Source organism: Quercus suber, unplaced genomic scaffold (assembly GCF_002906115.3).
Source record: "Quercus suber isolate HL8 unplaced genomic scaffold, Cork oak 2.0 scaffold_349, whole genome shotgun sequence".
In the NCBI taxonomy this organism is placed as follows: domain Eukaryota; kingdom Viridiplantae; phylum Streptophyta; class Magnoliopsida; order Fagales; family Fagaceae; genus Quercus; species Quercus suber.
This window is the reverse complement of record NW_027069801.1, coordinates 327,887-353,930: the sequence shown is the minus strand read 5'-3', so window position 1 is coordinate 353,930 and position 26,044 is coordinate 327,887. Positions and strand designations below refer to the sequence as shown.

Here is a 26,044-nt window from a genome sequence, read left to right as displayed (position 1 = left end):
GTTTTTGTTTATTTATTTATTTATTTTTGGGTCATAAAATTAAAAAAGAAAAAGAAAAAAGGGTCAACTTTCAAATCCCAAAGCATCAAAAATTAACTGCTTCAGCCTCCAACCGCTGCCTTTTCCTCATATATATATTCTCCTTACTAAAACGTCCGCGCTTTCCTCGTATCTGTTGCTGTTTACTCTCATTTCTCTGTGTTCCAGCCTTCCTGTTACTTTTCTCTCTCCCTGTTCTTCGTGTTTCAGGGTCAAACTCTAAAACTTTACAAAACCAATTAGTTACGTGGCCATGACCTCCAAAACCTCTGCGTCATGTGAGTTTACTGTGATATTCTCTGTTATAATAGGCCTTGCAAGTTTGCTTATTTGGGCCATGGTTTACATTGATTAAGATCCAGCCCCTCAAGTCACCCTTCTCAATCTCTCTGCACCAAATTTCCAAATATCAAATTCAGGTTTGGTTGCAGAATGGGAAGCCAAGATCTCAATTTTCAAATACATAACTCCGAATCCCTGGCCTTATAGCCTCCTGCGCGCACCCATAACGGGCTTAAAGGGCTAGCTCACTCTTGGGCTCACAATATATTTGTAATGTGAGCTTAGGATTTCTTACTTTGGGTGATTCTGGCCTAAAGACCCAACAATACCTCTCAAACCTTTGTGTTGTTTCCCTCTCCTTTGATGACTCTATTACTCTCAGCTCTCAACTTTCCTTAGAGCCCTTTTTTAACTAACCCCTTTCCTCTCTTTCGTTCCTCATATTTATAGCTCAAAATTAGTGGAGGGATTTTGATTGCCTTCAAGGTTAGTGCAATAGGAGGTCCAATATCGTTAATCGTAAGTGGGTGTTTAGGTGGAAGTGGGGCGTTGTGCGAATGACATTGAAACTGGTTCCCCACTTCAGGAGAGATGTTCGGCAATGTATCGCCGAATAACCAGAGTGCAACTCCTCCGAGCAATCATGTTTCCGCCTGAGGTGTACTTTGCCGGGCAATTCCTAGACGATGAGCGGTGACGTATATGTATTGTAATGACTAGCTTGACAGGTTTTGGGTTGGGCATAATGTCATGAGGTTGGTTTTAGATGAGTAAGTTGGGCCCATGGGCCAAGTTGTAAAGCTGAAATTCAAGGTGCAAGGCCCAAACGGGCTTGGGGGAGCCTTGTGCCGTACACCTCCCATATACGTGGAAATATCCAGTATACGATAGTGTTGAGGCTTTTATCAAGTACAAAGAGCATGTACTTGCCGTGAATTCGACTTGGTTAAAGCCAACGTTTGGAGTGTAAGGATTTTGTTTTCGATGAGATCAAGAAAGATAGAGACGCTGGGGCAGTGACTTTTGGCATGGAGATATTGTTAAAAGTAATGCTAAATCAAGTGCATGTCTTCAACAGCAACAAGTATGCAAGCATGAAACTAGCACTAAATGTCAGGGGGAGTTGCAGGGCAGTGTGCATCAGGGGGCAGCTCAGCATGCATCATAGGAGTAGGGAAGCCTGCAATTGAATGCAATACATTGTGCATCTCAGTATCAGAAGCAAAACAGAGATGCAAGCCTAAGTGATGAAGACTTAGATGATTTGTTGGAGTCCATTCCTTATCATGATCAGATCATACACTCTATACAAGGAATGATGCCGAGTGGATGTACACGTGTCATAGAGAGGTAATGCTTAGCTATAGTGCTTAGCTGTAATGTTTAGCTGTAACAATTTTTTCCATAAAATCCAGAGAGGTGGTTATTCTTTTTTGTACATAACTATGTATATAAGGATAGGAAGAGTAATTTTGTAATTGATTTTCATTTGTATTCATTTTTCAATCAATGAGAAGATAGTTTCTATTTAGAGAGAGTCTTTTTTACATGGTATCAGAGCCCAAATATTCTCTCTAGAATCTTCTTTCTCTTTCAATTCCTTCTCTCAGCTTCGAGGTCCTTCAATGGCGTCCTCAGAAACTGATGTTCCCTCAAATTCACACAACACACAATCCACGCATGCAAATGCAAATTCCAATGGGAATTCTAATGCTCCTAATCCGTATTTTCTCAGTTCCAATGAAAATCCAGGAAACATACTTGTCACTCAGCCACTGCTTGGAATGCGCAATTATCAGTCTTGGTCCAGAGCAATGGTTCTTGCTCTCACTGCCAAGAAGAAAATTGGCTTTATCAATGGAAAGATTCAGAAGCCAGAGGTTGATTCACCTCTGTATGAGGATTGGGAAAGTTGCAATACCATGGTTCTTTCATGGTTGATCAATTCTATGCACGTTGATGTCTCTAGCAACATCATGTATTGCGAAACAGCAAGAGAGATGTGGCTTGAGTTGCAGCATGGTTTTCACAAGGTAATGGTCCTAAGGTGTATGATTTACAGAGGGAAATTTCTCATATGTCTCAGAATCACATGTCAGTCACTGAGTATTACACAAAGTTCAAACGATTGTGGGATCAATTGTTGAATTTTGAGCCTCTTCCTGAATGTTCTTTTGGAGCAATGAAGATCTTGAATGCTTCGCATGACAAGGCCTATGTCATGAGGTTCTTGATGGGCTTGAATGAGAATTATAAGACTCTAAGAAGTCAAATTCTTATGTTAGAGCCATTCCCTTCAATGAGCAGAGTTTACTCCTTGGTGCTTCAAGAAGAATCTCACAAGCATATTGGTCATGGAGCTGCTGGATCCTCTCAGTCAGATACTATGGCTATGTACACCAATTTCAAAGGAAACTCCAATTCTAATTGGAACAAAGGAAATGGTAAGAAGGAGAGGCCTTTTTGCACACATTGTAATATGCAAGGGCATACCATTGATAAATGCTATAAATTGCATGGGTACCCTCTTGGTTACAAGCCTAAAGGGAAGTCTAGTGCAAATCAAGCGTCATGTAATTCTGTCAATGGTGTAGACAAAGCCATGGTTGTTACAAATCAATGCCCTATTTCCAAGACACAATGTGAGCAACTTCTAGCCTTTCTCAACTCTGGAAGCACTAATTCAGGAGCTGGTTTTGGGGATGCTTCTCATGCTGCAAGTGTAAGTTCTTGCATGTATACTGGTGTGGAAGGGCTGACTGGTATGGCATCTGATGTGGTGGGTACTTCTGCTTCACCCAATCTTAATACCAATGCTGCTTTCATGTCAGGTATAAACTTTAATATACCTTTTCTTCCTAGTCTACAACATTCAGTTTTCTCAGCCAATATTGTAAATAGGAATGCCTTTAACAGTTCAGATTGGGTGATTGACATAGGAGCAACAGACCATATGGTGCATTCTTTATCATGTTTTACTACTGTTATAGCTACTGTAAACACCTTTGTTAATTTGCCTAATGGTGAAACAACCTTAGTCACACATGTGGAAACTGTTAGAATTTCAGAAAACCTCATTCTTACCAATGTATTGTGTGTTCCATCGTTCAGTTTTAATCTTCTTTCTGTTAGTCAATTGTCTAAAACTACTCTTTGTTGTCTAATTTTCTTTGGCAACATGTGTTTCATCCAGGACCTTGCTCATTGGAGCACAATTGGTTTGGGTAGGGAGGTAAAAGGCCTTTATCTACTGCAAGCAAGTGTATCAACCTCATCAACTTGTTTTTCTTCAGCTGGTTTTGTTAATTCTGTTGTTCAGCCAGATATTTGGCATTCTAGATTAGGGCATTTGTCAAATGCCAAGTTGGCTTTGATAAGGAACACTAATGTACATATTGACAATGCTAATAAAGTGTTCAATTGTGACATTTGTCCATTGGCCAAGCAGAAAAGGCTGCCCTTTACTACAAGTACTCATGTTTCAAATGAATGTTTTGATTTGATTCATTGTGATTTGTGGGGTCCCTTTTCTGTTCCTACTGTTGCTGGCTGCAAGTTTTTTTTAACCATTGTGGATGATTGCTCAAGGTGTACTTAGGTTTATTTGCTCAAGCATAAGTCTCAAACACAATCCACTTTAGAACAATTTTGCACTATGGTTGAAACACAGTTTTCTAAAAGGATTAAAACCATTAGAACAGATAATGGTACTGAATTCATCACGTCTGATTTTTTTGCTAAAAAAGGCATACTACATCAACTTAGTTGTGTTCAAACCCCTCAACAAAATGCCATTGTTGAAAGAAAACACCAGCATATTTTGAATGTAGCAATGGCTCTCAAATTTCAGTCTAATATTCCTTTGAAATTTTGGGGGCATTGCATCTTGACTGCTGTTTACTTGATAAACAGAACTCCTTCTTCAGTTTTGTCAAATAAAACTCCTTTTGAGGTGCTTTTTGGTTTTAAGCCAACTTATGATCATTTGAGAGTCTTTGGGTGTCTTTGTTATGCCTCCACTCTTTCAAATCATAGGTCTAAGTTTGCTCCTAGAGCTAGGAAATGTATTTTTTTAGGATATCCCTTTGGTGTAAAAGGTTACAATGTTTTGGATTTGACTACTAATACTGTTTTCACTTCTAGAGATGTGATTTTCCATGAAAATATTTTTCCTTTTTCTGCTTCAGCTTCTGATTTCACCGATCCTTTTATTCTTGGGGTTGATACTACTACTGAAGGTGATTTGGGTACTTTTGTCACACCTGTTAGCATACCTGATGTACCACTTGATTCCTCAAAGTCTTTTCCCATCTCTACTCATCCTTGTGTCACTGAACCTATTTCAGACTCTTCTCCTTATGATGTTTTGTCTAATGATTCCATTTCCTTGTCAGAATCTGTTCCTATTGTTGTTACTAACCCCCTTGCAGATCCACCACTAATCAGAAAGTCTACTAGAGTTCATAAAACTCCAGTGTATTTGCAAGATTATGCTTGTACTGCAGCACTTGCAACACCAAGCACAGCTACCACTTCTCATCCATCGGGCTCACCTTATGACATTTCAGCTTGCTTGACATATTCCCATTTGGTTCCTGCATACAAGTCCTACTTAATGAATGTTAATGGGGGTCCTTCAACTCCTCAATATTTCTCTCAGGCTGTTCTTGATCCTTTGTGGAGAGAGGCTATGGACAAAGAGATTCAAGCATTAGAAGCCACTAAGACTTGGGTTTTAACTCCCTTACCTCTTGGTAAGAAACCCCTTGGATGCAAATGGGTGTATAGGATCAAATTGCATGCTGATGGCAGTGTGGACAGATATAAGGCTAGGTTAGTTGCTAAAGGTTATACACAAAGAGAGGGTCTTGATTTCTTAGAGACTTTTTCTCCTGTTGCCAAAACAGTTTCTGTGAGGGTTCTTATTGCCTTAGCTTCAGCCAAAGGATGGCCATTATGTCAACTTGACATCAATAATGCCTTTCTCCATGGTGATCTTGATGAAGAAGTTTATATGGCCTTGCCACTTGGTTATCACAGTAAGGGGGAGTCCAGTTCTGATTCCATTTCTGTTACAACGAGTCCTATGGTGTGCAAGCTTGTTAAGTCTCTTTATGGTCTCAAGCAAGCTTCTTGGCAATGGAATGCCAAGCTTTCTGCCACAATCTTAGCTCTTGGTTTTGTCCAATCACAGGCAGATCACTCCTTATTTGTTCACTCTAATGGCTTTCAATTCACTGCATTGCTAATCTATGTGGATGACATGGTCATTACAGGCAATGATTCGGCTTGTGTTGACAGGTTGAAGAAGGTGCTAGATCAGAAGTTTGGAATCAAGGACCTTGGTTCACTCAAATATTTTCTAGGACTTGAAATTGCTAGAAGCCCCAAAGGAATTAGTATTAATCAAAGAAAGTATGCTCTTGATATTCTTAAGGAAGCTGGTATGATTGGTTGCAAACCAGCAAGAACACCAATGGAGCAGCAACTAAAGCTGTCCAAAGGTGATGGAGAGTTGCTTAAAGATGCTGGGCAGTTTAGAAGATTAATTGGGAACTTAATGTACTTAACTTTGAGCAGACCAGATATAACCTATTCAGTACATAGGCTTAGCCAATTCTTGGCACAACCAAGGGTTCCACATATGAGAGCAGCCACCAGGATCCTTCAATACCTCAAAGGCACACCTGGTCAAGGAGTATTTTTCCCTATAAAGTCAGATTTGCAGCTAAAAACCTTCTGTGATGCAGATTGGGCAGGCTGCCCTGACACCAGGAAGTCCCTAACTGGTTATTGTGTCTTTTTAGGTGATGCTCTAATCTCTTGGAGATCAAAAAAACAAGATGTGGTTTCAAGATCCTCTGCTGAAGCAGAGTATAGGTCTATGGCCACAACCACTTGTGAAATCACCTGGTTATTGTATTTGTTGAGGGATTTACACATACCACATGATAAACCAGCCTTGATGTACTGTGACAACCAGGCTGCATTACATATCTCAGCAAATCCAGTTTTTCATGAAAGGTCAAAGCACATTGAAGCTGACTGCCATATAGTGAGGAATAAGATCTTGGATGGCACACTTAAAACCTACTATGTATCCACACAAAATCAGTTAGCTGATATATTTACAAAGGCACTTGGAGTTGAAAGTTTTATAAGGTTATTGTCAAAACTGGGAGTGATTGATATTTTTAGTCATAAGATTCAGTTTCCAGAATATACCAAGGATAATGGAGAAGCAAGAGCTTTACTCTTGATGGGGAGTGTTAAAAGTAATGCTAAATCAAGTGCATGTCTTCAACAGCAACAAGTATGCAAGCATGAAACTAGCACTAAATGTCAGGGGGAGTTGCAGGGCAGTGTGCATCAGGGGGCAGCTCAGCATGCATCACAGGAGCAGGGAAGCCTGCAATTGAATGCAATACATTGTGCATCTCAGTATTAGAAGCAAAACAGAGATGCAAGCCTAAGTGATGAAGACTTAGACGATTTGTTGGAGTCCATTCCTTATCATGATCAGATCATACACTCTATACAAGGAATGATGCCGAGTGGATGTACACGTGTCATAGAGAGGTAATGCTTAGCTATAGTGCTTAGCTGTAATGTTTAGCTGTAACAATTTTTTCCATAAAATCCGGAGAGGTGGTTATTCTTTTTTGTACATAACTGTGTATATAAGGATAGGAAGAGTAATTTTGTAATTGATTTTCATTTTGTATTCATTTTTCAATCAATGAGAAGATAGTTTCTATTTAGAGAGAGTCTTTTTTACAGATATTCTTATGGAATGATCAACGATGCAATAAGCCTTTGTGGGCTCAGTGTACTAATTTGAGAGTGGATTTTAATCAGGCGAAGTGGGTGGTTTCTTCAGCCGAAAGATGCAACTAAATGTATGTGGCAGTAGCACTACAGATGATATTTATTGTCATTGGGATTTCGCTTGGATGTTTGCAAAAGATAATATTATATGTACTTTTTTTTTTTTTATAGTGATTATTTGTACTTTAATTGATAGGACGATGTGTTTGTAATTTAATTAGGGAATATAATGTACTTATCTAATAATATATATCTACTAGACTCGTGTTTGTATTTAATTAGTAAGCTTGCATCACAACGAGGATTTTGGTTTAGATGAGGGGCTTGGGTCTTTATGGATCTATGACCCTACATGGCACACGATAGTGGTTGGATGGTTTTATTAGAGGGGGTGACAAAGGTAGTGTTTGGATCTTTATGATGTTGCCTTTGGGTATATTGGTTTTTTATTTTTATTTTTATTTTTATTTTTTAATTATTTTTAAAATTTTTTTTAATGCTTGGTTTGGGAGATATTTTCGACCTCTTTTTTATAGTATATTCTTTTCATTCATTATATTTTCCCACATTTTACGAGCAACTAAATAGTGTGGCTTTGTGTGCAAAATTGTGAAAAATATATGATATGTGGAGTTGTGAGGAGTTGCATCTAAAAAATGTGGATTATTTTATGGGTTTAAATTTTCTTTCCTCTGGTAAGCATTTTGTTACATACTAAATTTTCGTTTGTTAAGGATAACAATGAAGCCCATGCAGTTTATTAAATGATTAAAGATTATAATGAAATAAAAAATTTTACGATGACTAAAACGAAACAAATTCCAAAAGTTGAGGACTAAAAATATATCCCAAAATTGAGCACTTTTCTCAATTTTACGCATCCTCTCTTCCCACCATTACAGATTTCCAAACTTCTAAAATTCAAGAAATATCATATTCAATCTTCTTATATAAAATTATAAATCGCTAAAACGACCCTACCAAGGTGTGGTTGTGATCCCTTGTAGAATTCGTTGTGTTTTATTATTTTTTGTACTTAAATTGTAGCTATCTTGGTTATTGTCTTTGCTTTTTCATTTTGGCCTCATTCCGTGTACATCAAGGAATCAATGCAATTATATAAAGAATTTCAATTTCAGGTTCTGGTAGGTGGTTTAGCAATACATCTTATTAAGGGGCAATTCTTACATAGTTTGGAGTAGTGCTCCGAGTTCTCACATAGGGGATAGGCCCCATGGTGGGTCCCATGTATAGGGCCCACCTCTTATGTGAGAACATTGAGAGATCCCTTATTACGTTGGCCATGTGCATCTCACATAACTAAGACATATAACTTTATTATGTTGTCACCTAGCTGTTTAGAAGGATTTTTTCATAACTGAGTTATATCTTTGTCTACAGTGCAGAGATTATAGCCGTTGCTTTGCTAGCCGTTAGAGTTTGTTTAGTTTCTGTTAACTATATTTGTTGTAGTTAATTATTTAAGCAAGCTAACATACTTCTGTTAGAGAAGGTTAGGCTTGATCTTGTATATAAATATCATTTTAATTGTAATTCTAATTAGAGTAATATAACAAAATAGGGTCTTATGGGTCTAAATCCTCCAACTCCAAATGCTATTAATTCCTTTTAAGGTTTAACTATGACCTCCTCCTACTCCAAATCCTCTCTGCCAAGGTCTTATGGGTCCAAAACCACATGTAAGGTCCCTCAAAAAGACCCTTCCTCGTTATGTATCTTATTTGTGCCTATCCCTATAATATTCTTACTAAGCATATTCACATTGGTCATATTTTCAATGGATGATCCACCCCCTGAAGTATTCCTTCACTATCTCTCTGTTTCAAAATTTGATACTTTAGATTCACAATTAGTTGCTGAATGGGTAGCCAAATTCACCATTGTCGAATACGTGCCTCCCCCGCCCAATTCTGTAACCCCACTTTACTCAAAAGAATCATTCTTCGAACGTATTGAAGCTTTTGTCTCTTTTAAAGATCATGTCCTCGCTGTTAACTCAACGAATGTAGTACCAGTGTGGGAAGTTCTTGGTCAGACAACCATGAGTGTCAAATTTTCCACAACAGGTTTGGAAGGGGAGGATCAAATGGATGTGAAGGATTGGCTTTTGGAGGATATCAGGAAAGATAGAGACAATGGGGCTGTGATTTTTGGCATGGAGATAGTCGTATGGACTGAAGGATACGCTCAGTCTTATTGGGCTCGGTGTTCTAATTTGAGAATTGATTTTAACAAGCCGAAGTGGGTGGCGACTTGGCCCAAAGATTGCTATGTTTCTAATTGGTACCATCCTTTAAATTCACTGTATAGATAGATAGTGGATATTGCTTGAATCCTATATTTGTATTTAAATTTAATATTACTTGTAAAGGATAATATTAAATGTAATTTTTTTAATAGTGATTATTTGTACTTTGATTGATCAATGTAAAGAAGTGTTTGTAATTTAATTAGGGAATACATTGTACTTTTATCTAAGAATATGTATCTACTAAACTCATGCTTGTATTTAATTAGTAAACTCGCATTGCAATGAGGATTTTAGTTTCCACGCTTGGGTCTTGAATCTCTTGATGGGTCTATTAGAGGGGTGACTAAGGTAGTGTTTGGATCTTTATGGTGTTGGCTTTGGGTATATTTGTACTTGGTTTGGGTGATTTTTTTAAACCTTTTCTGTTGTTTTGGATTTTTTTTTAATTAAAAAAAGTGTATATTCTTGAAACTTTTGCAGCTCATTTGTTTGGGTATTCCATATTTTGGATTATATATATATATATATATATTTGAAGGTGTGAGGAATTGCATCTAAATGTGGATTATTTTGTGGGTGTAAATTTTCTTTCCTCCTGTAAGCATTTTGTTTGACATATCTAAATTTCCTTTTGTTGAGGATAACAATGAAACAAACTTTATTAAAAGAAAAAGATTAAAGATTATAATGAAAAAAAAAAAAAAATTAAGATGACTAAAATGAAATCAATTCCAAAAGTTGGGGACTAAAAACATATATAAATCAATTTTTTACCTTGGAATTGAGTGTGCTAGAAATTTTCTCTTGGACAACTACATGCTCGTGCTCTCCAAATTACAAATCTATTTTATCAACAATTTTATTGGTGGTAACTTTTTCCACAATTTTTTGCAGTTTATCCTTAAAAAAATAAAAATAAAAATAAATTTCCACAACTTTCTAAAGTGGCCAATTGTGAGTGATGATCAATCATTTTCACATAAATTCACCGTTAACATTACTTTTATTTTCCAACACTTAGAGAATTTGCATTAGCTTGTGCAAAAATTCATGTTTATTTTAGTATAAGAACCTTTATTTATTTATTTATTTTTTCTATTTTACACACTCACTTTTTGTTGTGGGCCTTTTTTACAATATTGGGTTGGGCTGCCTTCTGTGGTATTGGGCCCTAAGTATTTTGAGTAAGGGAGTTGAGACTGATCCAACTGCAACTCAATTTGGTTCAGCTTGTGTGCAAACTATACATCATTTGCCAAGAGCATGCTTACGACAGACAGAACTACTTTAGATGAGTTGTGGCAAACAGACATGATAATGATAACAAAAGAAAGTACTTTGGCTTTTTAATCAAAATGAATAAATAATCCCCAATTAAAAAAGATAATCACAATAATAACAAGCACTTTTGTAAAGAAAGTAGGGGGAATAAGTGGGCGAGACACAACTTAACAAAAGAAAGAAATTAGATCAATTTGATATGCCAAGCTATGCCACAAGACCAAGACCAGAGAGGAAAGAATGTTTTTCCTCAATGCGAATAATCTCTCGTGGAAATCCTGTCGTGGAAATTGATCACTTTAAGGGAAACGGACCTGAATGGTTGGTTTTCAAAAGAATCCTTTGCTTTTTGGTAGAGAGCAGGACTTTGAGAGGGAGAGAGGGAATTAACCTATTGGTGCATGCCTGCCGTTCTAACTTTCTGTTTTTCTTTCCTTCTTTTCTAATTTCCCCTTTTATCTTTATTTTTCCTCTTTTTTTCTCAGTACTCATTTTCTATTCTATGGTTTTTCTTAGAGGTTCCTCTTATTGTGATTGTGATCCCCCTTGTGCACGGCAAGGGCCCCTTTTTATAGTGCCTACCGTGATCGGGTTTTACTATTTTAGCCTTTAACCACCTTTGTCTAATCTGGGTGTACTTGCCGACCACCATTAGTTCGTCTGTGTTGGCTGTGCCACTCCCCATCACTAGACAAAGAAGACTGTTTTTTTTTTTTTTTTGGTCGTGACACCTTTACTTGCTCAGGTGTGCGTGCTCACTCTTTCTTTATCCCTCATGGCAGGCACCTAGTGGTTCCAACTCATCCTTACTTCTTTTGGGTGGTACGTCATCCCAGCAGGATATTTCCCTCAAAAGAGCTTGAGCAGGAACCTCATAATAAGTTTTTCCCTCTCCCCATCGCCAGACCATGCCCTTTTACCTTTGACCCATGACCTCACCGTGTCCTGTATTGGCTGGGTACAGGCTGGTGATGTCTGGGCGTTGCGCGTGCCTCTCTTCTATGTATGTCCAAAATCTGCATGCTGCTTATGCGTTCGTTGTGGTCTGGAGGCTTGCCTGCACAATCTGTCGTCTGTCCTTGACTTCTTATGTGAGCTGTTTTCTAATTTCTCTTTCTTTTATGGCTTGCTTCCTTTAAGGGTTAGGTTTTATTTGATGGTGGGCTTTGCCTTCTTTCAGCCTACTCTTTTACTACTATCATTTCCTGCCATACCACTTTGTCATTCCTATTGCGATGTTATTTGACCCAATCCTGTTAGGCCTCTTTGAGCCCGCCGTTTATTCTTCTCTCAATGGCTCAGTATGACCATTGGTTCTTTTATTACAATACTTGCGGGTTCCTGTGTCCAATTTGTTTACTCTTTGGCATCCTTGACTCATTTGCTTTCCTTAGGCTTCCTTGGTCCTTTTCCTAACTCTGCATTCTCATGGGCTTTTACTAACTTCTTTGGGCTTCCCTGGCCCAATTACCTTATCCCTTATCCCTTATCCTTGGGGCTCATGAGCTTGCCATCAACCTCTTACTTTCTTTGCTTGCATTACTTTGGGCCTGCTGTGGCCCATTCTTACTTTTCTACATTATATATTGCCCATGGGTTTGCTATTTCTCTCTTTTCGGGTTCCTTTAAGCTTGTTTACTTTCTCAAAACCCATTTATTTATTTCATGGACTTGTGATCCATTATTCCTGCCGCTTGGGCTTAGTGGTTTTTCTATCCATTTACCAACTCTTTTTTGTCTGTGTTGCTGGGCTTCTTCTTTCTATTTGGATTCCCAAAATGCTCATCAACATTTTTCAAAACACCCCACATTAGATTGTATCTTGTAAGCATTTTGTTATATTTCTAAATATTTGTTTTTTAAGGATAACAATGAAACGCATGCAATTTTTCATTTTTCATTTTTATTTTTTATTTTATGGAAACAAACAGAAGCACTTTATTAAAATATTAAGGTTAAATTGAAAACTACACTCCTAAAGTTTGGGAGGGGTGTTTGGATTTTACACCTTGATATTTCAAATTTTGAATTTTACTCCTGAAAGTTCTACTATCTTTGCATCAGCAGCTGCTTATTCATATTTTCTGTTAAGTGCCACATAAGTTTGTTATATGTGTTTAATTCATCTAATAAAATAATATCATGTCATTTTTAATTATTTATTAATTTTAGATTATAAAAATGATATGACATTATTATATTGGACAAAATGAAACCAATCCAAAAAGTTTTTTTTTTTTTTTGGAGAAAAATCCCCTATAGGGTAGAGATCATATTATTGCATCCTTAATAGATCATGCTAGTACAGATCGAGAATGTTTGCTGGAACAAACTCCATCCAAATAAGAAAAGGGTACCTGGCAACCCTTCTAGCAAGCTTATGGGCAACACAGCTCCCTTCTCTATTAATATGCTTAATTGAAATATAGGAAAAACTAGAAAACAAACATTTGATGTCTTGCAGTACATGACCCAAAGAAGAGTAGTCCATGTGACCTCCATTAATAGAGGTAATAGTATTTTCAGAATCTCCTTCCATAATCACCTTGTCAAACTTTTTTTTTTTTTTTTTTGGTCGTGACACCTTTACTTGCTACGGTGTGCGTGCTCACTCTTTCTCTATCCCTCATGACATGCACCTAGTGGTTCCAACTCATCCTTACTTCTTTTGGGTGGTACGTCATCCCAGCAGGATATTTCCCTCAAAAGAGCTTGAGCAGGAACCTCATAATAAGTTTTTCCCTCTCCCCATCGCCAGACCATGCCCTTTTACCTTTGACCCATGACCTCACCGTGTCCTGTATTGGCTGGGTACAGGTTGGTGATGTCTGGGCGTTGCGCGTGCCTCTCTTCTATGTATGTCCAAAATCTGCATGCTGCTTATGCGTTCGTTGTGGTCTGGAGGCTTGCCTGCACAATCTGTCGTCCGTCCTTGACTTCTTATGTGAGCTGTTTTCTGATTTCTCTTTCTTTTATGGCTTGCTCCCTTTAAGGGTTGGGTTTTATTTGATGGTGGGCTTTGCCTTCTTTCAGCCTACTCTTTTACTACTATCATTTCCTGTCATACCACTTTGTCATTCCTATTGCGATGTTATTTGACCCAATCCTGTTGGGCCTCTTTGAGCCCGCCGTTTATTCTTCTCTCAATGGCTCAGTATGACCATTGGTTCTTTTGTTACAATACTTGTGGGTTCCTGTGTCCCATTTGTTTACTCTTTGGCATCCTTGACTCATTTGCTTTCCTTGGACTTCCTTGGTCCTTTTCCTAACTCTGCATTCTCATGGGCTTTTACTAACTTCTTTGGGCTTCCCCGGCCCAATTACCTTATCTCTTATCCTTGGGGCTCATGAGCTTGCCATCAACCTCTTACTTTCTTTGCTTGCATTATTTTGGGCCTACTGTGGCCCATTCTTACTTTTCTACATTATATACTGCCCATGGGTTTGCTATTTCTCTCTTTCCGGGTTCCTTTAAGCTTGTTTACTTTCTCAAAACCCATTTATTTATTTCATGGACTTGTGATCCATTATTCCTGCCGCTTGGGCTTAGTGGTTTTTCTATCCATTTACCAACTCTTTTTTGTCTGTGTTGCTGGGCTTCTTCTTTCTATTTGGATTCCCAAAATGCTTATCAACATTTTTCAAAACACCCCACATTAGATTGTATCTTGTAAGAATTTTGTTATATTTCTAAATATTTGTTTTTTAAGGATAACAATGAAACGCATGCAATTTTTCATTTTTTATTTTTATTTTTTATTTTATGGAAACAAATAGAAGCACTTTATTAAAATATTAAGGCTAAATTGAAAACTACACTCCTAAAGTTTGGGAGGGGTGTTTGGATTTTACACCTTGATATTTCAAATTTTGAATTTTACTCCTGAAAGTTCTACTATCTTTGCATCAGCAGCTGCCTATTCATATTTTCTGTTAAGTGCCACATAAGTTTGTTATATGTGTTTAATTCATCCAATAAAATAATGTCATGTCATTTTTAATTATTTATTTATTTTAGATTATAAAAATGATATGACATTATTATATTGGACAAAATGAAACCAATCCCCAAAAGTTTTTTTTTTTTTTTTTTTGGAAAAATCCCCTATAGGGTAGAGATCATATTATTGCATCCTAATAGATCATGCTAGTACAGATCGAGAATGTTTGCTGGAACAAACTCCATCCAAATAAGAAAAGGGTACCTGGCAACCCTTCTAGCAAGCTTATGGGCAACACAGCTCCCTTCTCTATTAATATGCTTAATTGAAATATAGGAAAAACTAGAAAACAAACATTTGATGTCTTGCAGTACATGACCCAAAGAAGAGTAGTCCATGTGACCTCCATTAATAGAGGTAATAGTATTTTCAGAATCTCCTTCCATAATCACCTTGTCAAACTCGAGTTCCTTAGGAAAAACCAAAGCCCGACGAGCTACTAACACTTCCACCATCTCCACCGAAGTAGGTAGTGGAATTTGTTGTGAGAGAGCAGCCATAACTAATCTTTGATCATTCTGGATTATAATGTTGATGCTAGCTAGTCGATCTTGTGAGAAAATCGCACTGTCGAAGTTCCCCTTTACATAGGTTGAAAGGGGTGGCCTCCAATGCACTGCACGAGCTGTCCTTGGATTGTTGCGTGATTAGGCGCAGCTGATTGAACTCTTGAAGAGCACCAAAAGCCAAGGAAGGGATTTGCCTAAGTGGCAATGTAGATTTGCCCAGTAGAACCTTATTTATTTACAGCCAAATTGCAGAGACCATCATAGCGAAAAGATCAAAGGAGGATTTGTCAAGCGAAGCACACTCAAGAACCTCGAAGAAGTTAGAGCTGTTACCTGTATCTGTCATCAATTTGGCTTGGGATTGATTGCATTATAAATTTTTCTTGGACAAGTCACAAGTACATGCTCATGCTCTCCAAAGTTCAAATGATTTTATCAGCTACTTTATTATGGGCATAATTCTTTCCATAACTTACTGAAATCACTTTCATATTGATTCATAGTTGATATTACTTTTACTTTTCAACACTGACAAAATATTTTAACAAATTAAAAAAAAAGTTGTGTCACTCGATTGATATTACTTTTACCTTTCAACACTCACAAAATTTTTAACAAATAAAAAAAAAAAAAAGTTGTGTCACTAGATCTTTAGGTTTAGTAAATTTTTTTTATTAAAAAAAATGTTATCTTCTTAAAAGGACCAATGGTCACTTTGAAAATCTTAAACGACACTTTAAAGCGGCCTACAAATTAACTGCTTCGACTTCGAGCCTCCAACCGTTGCCTCTTCCTCATATATTCTCCTTACTAAAACATCTACCATTTCCTCAAATATTCTACTTTCTAAAACATCTTACTTCCTCACTTGCCACCATTACAGATTTACAATCTTTAATGTTCAAGAATTATCATACCGAATCTTCTTATATAAATCTCTAAAACGATACTACCACGGTCTGGTCGTGACCCTTGTAGAATTCGTTGCGTTATATTGTTTTTTGTACTTCATTGTAGCTATCGTGGTTGGGCCTTTGTTTTTCCTTTTGTCTCCTTTCGTGTACTACAAAGCATCAATGCAATTGTATAAAGAATTCCAATTCCAGTTCTGGTAGGTGGTTTAGCATTTGACTACTACATCTAGAAATATTATTGTGGACAATTGAAGCACCAGCCCTCCAAGCAGCTAGCTTATTATGTTAGTCGTGTGCATCTCACATGACCAAGACATACAAAACTTTATTATGTTGCCATTTAGCGATTTGGAGGGTTTTTTTTTTTTTTTTCCAAACTAGTTTGTATCTAAACTCAATCCATTCCTATAAAGGGTTTCTTGTCTTTTTACAGCATTGTTTTGTTTACAGTGCAGAGATTATATCATTGCTTTGCTAGCTGTTAGAGTTGGTTTGGTTTCTGTTGTTATAGCTAGTTGGTGAGTTGGTATAGAAGTTTAGGTTAGGCTCAATTTTGTATATAAATTTATTCTAACTAGTCGCTAACCCGTGCGATGCACAGAAAAATACTTGGAATATCTGTTTAAATACATTGTATTCTCAAAACTTTTCAAAAGAATATGCATGTTAACAACTTCTATCCTTTTCAGCTTCATTACAACTCGTGTTGGAGAGAGAGAGAGATTGTACCAATCAAAGTATCTGTTTAAACTCTATTAAAAATATTCATCCATTGGATTCATAATAATGCCACAGTCCCTACACAATAAACCATATGCTCCAACCCTTTGATTACAATGATCCTTTAATGACCACTGCTTCTGTCATTAAAGCATCATTCAAATTAAATTTCTTTGTCCAAGCTTTAACATAAGACTGCATTTCATCTCGAGCTACTACCCTCGGAATTGAAGCACCTTGACATTTAAACTTGATGAGTCTGTAAACCAAAACGTTTATGTCATACTGCTATGTTGCAAATATATTTTTAATTACAAATTATCCTTGCACAAAAAGATCATTAAAAGTACTTAATCTTAGCATAATTCTCCATGTAATATAGCAAAGAAACCATTAGTATTATTATCCAGTCCTCTCCAACTATCTTACGGGTCTGTGCATTTATATTACAAATCATTTAACTTGCCTTTATGCTATAAACCTGTAGTTGTTTCTTTCTGCAAATTATGCATGGATAAATGTTACAATTATCTACTTCCTTATAGCATGTTCTCTTCAGATCAACCACACCATGGATCTCAAAGAAGGTGGTATCCTTGACAAATGAAAACAATAACTTGGTAAATGTCCTCATCTCTTATAAACCAATTTTCATTATTGCAGTCTAAACATACATTCACAGCCAGGATAAACAGTAAAACAAATGAGAAACTAATAAACTACTTAAAAAACTTCTAGCTTAGTTGAGTATTCTCTGCACTTAATTTTGTGTTATTTCCCATGTCCAAGTCATCCAAAGAACCTATCCCATTAGTGAATAATTCTTCCATTACTTATAAAAATTGTTTAAAAAAGAAGAGAAAGAACTAAATTGTACTTTTAACATGCTGCTAAGTCAACAAAATTTTTAAGGGTACCACATAGTTCAACTCCTTCCACATCTTGGATTATTTGATAACATTATATAAAGAAATTATGAACAAAGCATTAATGTAATGATTGATTGATGTGCACCAAATCATACCCAACATATAAAATGGAAATTTAAATTTATTTTTCTACTGTATTAAAATCTACTTACAAATCACTCTAAGACAATTCCTTTATTCATGTCAAGGATTTTATAAACAATTTGCAATTATGATACCTCATGTTTCTAGCCAACTAATTTTGTAAATTTAATTTTTATCAACTGAATGTGTACATTGCAGTCATAGCTGTGACTAAGAAATAGGGAGTACAAAATAGTTGAACCTATTTCTCTACAATCTCTCTGTTCTCCCTGTATCCATTTGACTTCTAAACGGTATTTTTTTTTTATAATAAATAACGATATTTCATAAAACAAAAGCCCCAGGTACACCAGGAGTGTACATGGAAAGATTTACATCAAGATCGAAAATTACAATGATCAAGCATAACAAAAAGATTAGAGCAAGAAAAAGAAGAGAAAGTAGAACACCAAGCAAACAAAGAGTGGAGGAGGAGAGATTTAATCTCAAGAGTCGACCGTTCCGTTCCTCAAAGCATAAACCTCTCAAGAGATTTAATCTGACTTCTACACAGTAATCTACACATAAACCTCTCATAAATTAATTGATTTGCCTAATAAAGCTGGAGGTTCTAAGATCAGTCCATAGAGATCCTAATTTTTGAAAGGTATTAGAAATAATGCATTGAGATACGGAAAACAAAAGGCACAATATTATAGAAAGTAAATTGACTTTCCTCACTATAGTGAAAAAAGCATCTCATGCTCCAAAATAATGTTGAGGCACCCTAGCTAGTAATTTTCCTTCAAAGTTCAACTTTGACAATTTGCAATCCACACAAAAAAACCAAATAAAAGAAGAAGAAGAAAGGACCATTAAATAGTAAATAATCAAGTTGTGTCTCTTTTCAATAACTACTAAAACCTAAAAAATGGAACATTATGGAAAAATCTTAAAGATACAAACTAATCATGTAACTAAATAGGCTTCAAAGATTGATAAGTCTAAAGAGGACATTACCTGTACTCTAAGAATTGGAGGTAGAATATGCACATCCATACCAGATGGTAGATTTGATTTTAAGGCATGTAAGTGCTTTGTGGTCAACTTCACATCCAATTTCTATTACAAATCTCAACCACATCTTACATGAAATTCACCTGAACAAAAAGCAGCCAAAACACCAAAACATTTTCAAATTCCTATAAAGTATATGCACCCTAAAAACCAAAAATAAGAAGCTAATCAACACTGGAACCCTTCACTTACTAACCCAACAACTTTTGAGTGTAAATATACTTTATTAACAGAAAATTAAAAAAAAAATTCCCAAAGCCAAGGTTTATCTGTAAAAAACAGCAAAAACCATTCAAACGAAACCCAAATAACTCAACATAACAAAGTTTTCAGCATTTTGAGGGAGAGAAATTAACAATTAGATAGCAAGGACCCAAGGCCACACACAAACCCAATTGGCAAACACAAACTGAATATACCAATATGAATATATATGTAGAGCTTACATAGGTCAATCTCACTACATATACTTGAATAAAACCACAACCTTAAAAAGAAAACCAAATTTCCAAAGAACTAATATTGATATCACAATTGACAACAAAATTTAAAAGAAATATGTAAATAGCATTGCAATTGGGTTCCACTCATCCAATCCAAAGTTCAGTTTAAGCATTTCTTCAAACACTTGTGCGGCATTAAGAAACCAAAGAAAAAAATAAAATAGAATTCCAAAAATTGAGAAACTAAATAAAATAAAAATAAGCCAAAATCGAAAACCCAAAAGGATTAAAAAATGAAACGTGGATGTTCCAATACCAAAGAGAGAGAGGGAGAAAGATTAGGTATTGTTGTCATGATGTACCTTTCTCCATATTCATCTAGCCAGTCTGATTGCTAGATGACGTTGTTGAAGCTCTTGGTGATGAGCTCTTCAATTGTGTTGTCGTGGCACTGCAAGGTTGAAAGATAAGTAGAATGGAAAAATTAAAAACAAAACTAAAAGATAAATGGAGACCGTAAAAAATCCACCCTGCCTTTGGTTTTTCTGAAACGGAGCAACTGAAAGGACTTGAACATTTGGAGGAAGGAAGAGCCGTGAGAGCCCTGGCATTATGAATCTGAAGTCTGAACTCTGACGATTTGAAACTGTCTTTGGAAGAGAGAGGCTACTGTTAGCAAGCTTGAAACCGTGAAACAGGGTAAAGCAAAAAGGTGGGGAGACGCAAAGGGTTTTTTGCTGTTAAAAATTAAAGACCATTCGGCTGGGTTTGGGCTTTATGGTGGACAACATATAGGTTTGGGCTTCATGCTAGCCATTATTTATGTGAGATACATGTCTATAATTAAAGCTATAAAGATTGGGCTTTATGGTGGAGATAAGGTTAGGTATCATTTTTCTTTTATTAGTATTTTAAAATTTAGGAAATGCATTTTAAATTATAACAGAAATTCGGAAAAAATGTTGGTAATGACATGGCTGCTAATGTGGCTTGATGAGAGAGTAGCAACATTAAATGCTACGTCTCAGCTTTTAGTATTATATAGAATAGATAGATAGATATAGATATAGATATATAGATATAGATTGTAATTCTCATTAATTAGAGTAATGTTGTAGGCATAACAAAATATCATAACAATTTTACAACATTCCTAAATTAGCAATAGCCAACATTCACACATAGGCACACCACAATCTATAATTTAAATATTTTGGTATGCGGTATTTGGGAATGATGTGAAATTGCTAATACGATTACTCCTTTCTCTCTCTGTTATAGCCTTCCTCTTCCGGTTCGTCGTGTTTCAGTTCCATTCTTTAAAAACTTTACAAAACCTTCACGTGCCATCAATTCCTTGAAGTTTTAACCATGACCTCCAACTCCAAATCCTCTATGCCACGGTCTTATTACGGGTCCATCACCACAAGTAGGGTCCCTCAAAAAAAGCCTTCCTGATTATGCAAGTTAATTGTGACACTCTCAGTAATATTGTCACTAAGCATATTCATATGGGTCATATTTTTAATAGGTGATCTACCCTCTAATGTCATCATTCACCATCTCTCTGTATCCAAATTTGAAATCTTAGATTCACAATTGGTTGCTGAATTGGTAGCCAGAGTCACCATTTCATATTTGTACCTACCTCACTCGAGGCCACTTCCCCAGTTTTCTCAGACTCTTCATTCTTCGAATATATTGAGGCTTTTGTATCCTATAAAGACCATATTCTCACAGTAAACTCTACGAATATAGAACAAGAGTGGGAAGTTGTTGGTCACACGACCATGAGCATCAAATTTTCTACAAAAGGTTTGGAAAGGGATTAAAGGGAGGTGAAGGATTGGGTATTGGAGGACACAAGGAAGGATAGAGACAATGGGACTGTGATTTTAGGCTTGGAGATGGTCATATGGACTCTAGGATACGCTTAGTCATATTGGGCTCGTTGTTCTAATTTGAAGATTGATTTTACTCAGGAAAAGTGGGTGGCTACTTGGCTTGGTGGTTGTTATGTTTCTAATTGGTTCCATCCTTTAAATTCACTGTATAGATAGATTTTGGGGAGGGAAATGTGGGGTTTGAACCAAATGTATGAAACACTACAAATGATATCATCATCACTTGGATATCGCTTGAATTCCATATTTGTAATTAAATTTAATATTACTTGCAAAAAACAATATTATACGTATTTTTTTATGGTGATTATTTGTACTTTGATCAATACAATGATGTGTTTATAATTTAATTGGAAAATATAATGTACGTGTCTAAAAATATATTATATATATATATATATATTTTTTTTTTTACCATTTTGTTGTTTTAGATTTCGAAAAAAATAAGTGTATTATTCCTGACAAATTTGTAGCCCATTTGTTTTTGTATTTCCTATTTTGGATTATATATATTCTTATAATTTATTGTATTTTCCCACATTTTATCGGCAACTAAATAGTGTGGCTTTGTGTGCAAAGTTGTGGAAAATTTATGATATTTAAAGGTGTGAGGAGTTGCATCTAACTGTGCATTATTTTGTGGGTGTAAATTTTCTTTCCTCATGTAAGCATTTTGTTTGACATATCTAAATTTCCGTTTGTTAAGGATAATAATGAAACAAAATTTTTATTAAATGAAAAATATTAAAGGTTATAATGAAATATTTTTTACGATGACTAAAATGAACCCAATCCCAAAAGTTGAGAATTGAAAACATATATAAATCACTATTTTACCTTGGGATTGTCTGTACTAGATATTTTAATACCACTGTAACTTTTTCTACAACTCTCCACAAAATACCGAAAGTGGTCGGTTGTGAGTGGCGATCAATTATTTTCACATAGATTCACCGTTAACATTACTTTTATTTTCCATCACTTAGAGCATTTGCATTAGCTTGTGCAAAAATTCTTACCTAATTTTAGTGTAAAAACCTACTTTTTATTTTTTATTTTTTTTTTATTTTACATATTCACTTTTCAAATATCTTATATTAGATTATTTATTTTACACTACATTTCATTAAAATACTATTTCCATATAATTTTTTTTTTTATCATCCCAAATCATATCTCATTCTTCCTCAATAAAAAACCATTACTCTCAATCTAAAGAATCACTAAAATATTCATTTGCATAGCTAAAGTAATTGTGTAAATTTACATACTTTCAAAATTTTAAACAGCACTTCAAAGTGGCCTACAAATTAAGAGCTTTCGTATCAGCTTGTGAATTTTTTTTTTTTTGTTTATTTTAGTATAAGAATCTACTTTTTCAAAATATCACACAGCAAATTATCTATTTTATACTACATTTAAAAAAAAATTAATGTTTCTTGATTATTTTTTTAAAAATTATTTCTCTTTCTTCACACGCAATTATCATTATTTACTCTCTTCCTTTATCCTTGGAATATGTAAAAAAAGAATAAAAAACTACATGCAAAATGAATAGTATTAGTGTAAAATTATATGATTACTGTAAAAACCATGTATTTTGGATTTTGTTAACTAAAATATGATACTTCTTCTATCATATAAGCACTTATGTGAGTGCTATAACTGCTCGCTGCCTTTTTATACTTCATTGTATCTATCTTGGTTAAGGCCTTTCCTTTTCCATTTTGGCCTCATTTCGTGTACATCTAAACATCAATGCTATTGTATAAAAAATTCCAATTTCAGGTTCTGGTAGGTGGTTTTGCAAGTTGATTACTACGTCTAGAAACATCATTGTGGACAATTGAAGCACCAATCCTCAAATCAGCTAGCTTACTATGTTGCTTATGTGCACCTCACGTGACTAAGAAGACTTATGTAACTTTATTATGTTGTCATTTAGCGGTTTGGAGGAATTTTTTCCAAACTAGTTTGTATCTAAACTTAATTTGTTCCAATAAAATAGGTTTCTTAAGTCTTTTTATGAAACTGTTACTTTGCTACCTGTTAGAGTTTGTTTAGTTTCTGTTATTACGTCTGTTGTAGTTGGTTATTTAGTGCAGGTTAAGCTTGATCATGGACAAAAATATCATTCTAATTGTAATTCTCATTAGAGGAATGTTAGAAACACAACAAAATGTCATAACAAATTTACAACGTTCCTAAATTAGCATGTTAATTCATACATGAGCCCGACTTCAATCTCTAATTTAAATATTTTGGTATATATGCTATATTTGGGAGTGTTAGGAAATTGCTAATACGATTACACCTTCCTTTCTCTATTCTAGCTTTTCTTCTTCTTCTTCCTGTTGCTTTTCTCTCCTTGTTCTTCGTGTTTTAGTGTCCAATCTCTAGAACTTTACAAAACCTTCACGTGCTATTAATTCCTTTAACCATGGCCTCCAAATCCTCTCTGCTACAGTCTTATGGGTCCATAACCACAAGTAAGGTCCCCAAAGAAAAGCCTATCTGGTCATGTAGGTTAATTGTGATCCTCTTTATAACATTCTCAATCTTTTGCTTGTTCATATGGACCATAGCTACAATGGATCCTCCACCCCCTCGAGTCTTTCTTGAATATCTCAGGGTTTCCAACTTTGAAGTGTTCGATTCGCAATTGGTTGCTGAATGGGTAGCCGGATTACTACTTTTCCAATACGTACATAACCCGACCCCTAAAAATGGCCCACTTATGTCGAATATTCCACTCTTCGAACGTATTGAAGCTTTTATTTCGTACAAAGATCACGTTCTTTCCGTGAACTCAAGTAATATAATGCCACGGTGGGGAAGGCATGGTATATCGACCATTAGCATCAAATTTTCTACAAAGGATTTGGAAGAGGATCAAAGGGAGGTGAAGGATTGGGTCTTGGAGGATATCAGGAATGATAGAGAGAATGGGGTAGTGATTTTTGGCATGGAGATTGTCGTATGGACTCGAGGATACAAGAGGTCCTTTTGGGCTCAATGTCCTAAGCTCAAAGTTGATTTTAATCAGCCGGAGTGGGAGGCTGCTTGGCCCAGACGTTGCCATGTTTCTAAATGGTACCATCCTTTAAATACGTTGTATAGATAGACAGCGGGGGAGAAAAAAGTGGGGCTTGAGCCAAATGTGTGTAGCACCACAAATGATATCACTGTCGCTGAAATATCGCTTGAATTCCATATTTGTATTTAAATTTAATATTACTTGCAAAAGATAATATTATATGTACTTTTTTTTTATTAGTGTTCATTTGTACTTTGATCAAATACAACGATGTGTTTGTAATTTAATTAGGGAATATAATTTACTGTATATAAGAATATATATACACACACTAGACTCATGCTTGTATTTAATTAGTAAATTGGCATCACAATGAGGATTTTGGTTTCCACTAGAGGCTTGGTTCTTGATGGTTCCACAACTCTATGTTGCAAACAATGGTGGTTTGATCGATTTATTAAAGGGGGTGACGAAGGTAGCGTTTGGATCTCTATGGTGATGGCTCTGGGTATATTGGCACTTGATTTTTTTTTTCCTTGGGTTGGGGTGATATTTTGAACTCTTTGTTGTTTTGGATTTTGAAAAAAAGAAAGTGTATTATTCTTGAAAATTTTGCAGCCCATTTGTTGTTGTATATACTATTTTGGAAACCATATATATATATATATATTCTTTTCATTTATTATATTTTCCCACATTTTATGTGTAACTAGAGTGAGTCTTGAGAGAGATACTGCCAAGGTTTGGTCGTGATCCCTAGTAGATACTGCCAAGGTTTTTTTGTACTTCCTTGTAGCTATCTTGGTTAAGCCTTAGCTTCTCCATTTTGGCCTCATTTCGTGCACATCAAGGCATCCATACAATTGTATAAAGAATTCCAATTTCAGGGTTTGGTAGGTGGTTTAGCAAGTACTCGACTACTATGTCTAGAAACATCATTGTGGACAATTGAAGCACAAGCACCAATCCTCCAAGCAACTAGCTTATTATGTTGGTCATGTCATGTACATCTCCCATGACTAACACATATGTAATTTTATTATGTTGTCACCTAGCGGTCTAGAGGGATTTTTTCCAAACTAGTTTGTATCTAAACTTAATCCGTTCCTATAAATTGGTTTCTTAAGTCCTTTCACATAGCTGTTTCGTCTACAAGGTAGAGATTATAGCCGTTGCTTTGCTAGCCGTTAGAGTTTTTTTAGTTTCTCTTATTATATCTGCTGTAGTTGGTTATTTAAGCTACCAAACTTCTATTAGAGAAGGTTAGGCTTGATCTTTTATATAAATGTCATTCTAATTGTAATTCTTATTAGAGTAATGTTACAGACATAACAAAATATCATAAAAATTTCATAACATTTCTAAATTGGCAATGCTCAACTCACACATGGCCCACCACAATATATAATTTATGAGAAATACTATATTCAAAACATTTTTACAGCCGTTCTTAAGTGAGAAGTTTTTATTAGCTGTTATTAGTGGGATTTTTTTTTCAATGATGAATTCAAATTAGAATCAAGAACAACTTACCATCTATGATTTGTTGTGATAGTATTATAAAAATGTTGAGTACGTAGTACTTCTATTTAATTTTTTATTTTTTATTTTTTTATGGGAACTTCTTTTTAAATATTTTGTTATGCCATATACTTGGGAATGTGGTGAAACTGCTAATACATTACATTTACCCCTCTCTCTCTCTCTCTATCTCTGTTCTAGCCTTCCTGTTGCTTTACTGTCCC

The 26,044-nt window shown here is 35.6% G+C and overlaps 1 long non-coding RNA gene across 1 annotated transcript; it reads right to left on the bottom strand.

The window, feature by feature from the left end:
• Window positions 1–16,793: 16,793 nt before the first annotated feature.
• LOC136061758 (uncharacterized) lies at window positions 16,794–19,872 on the bottom strand. The gene is made up of 3 exons (XR_010623605.1): window positions 19,721–19,872; window positions 18,859–18,998; window positions 16,794–17,105 (listed from the first exon to the last, which is right to left on the bottom strand). It is a non-coding gene; the product is annotated as an uncharacterized LOC136061758 (long non-coding RNA).
• Window positions 19,873–26,044: the final 6,172 nt, after the last annotated feature.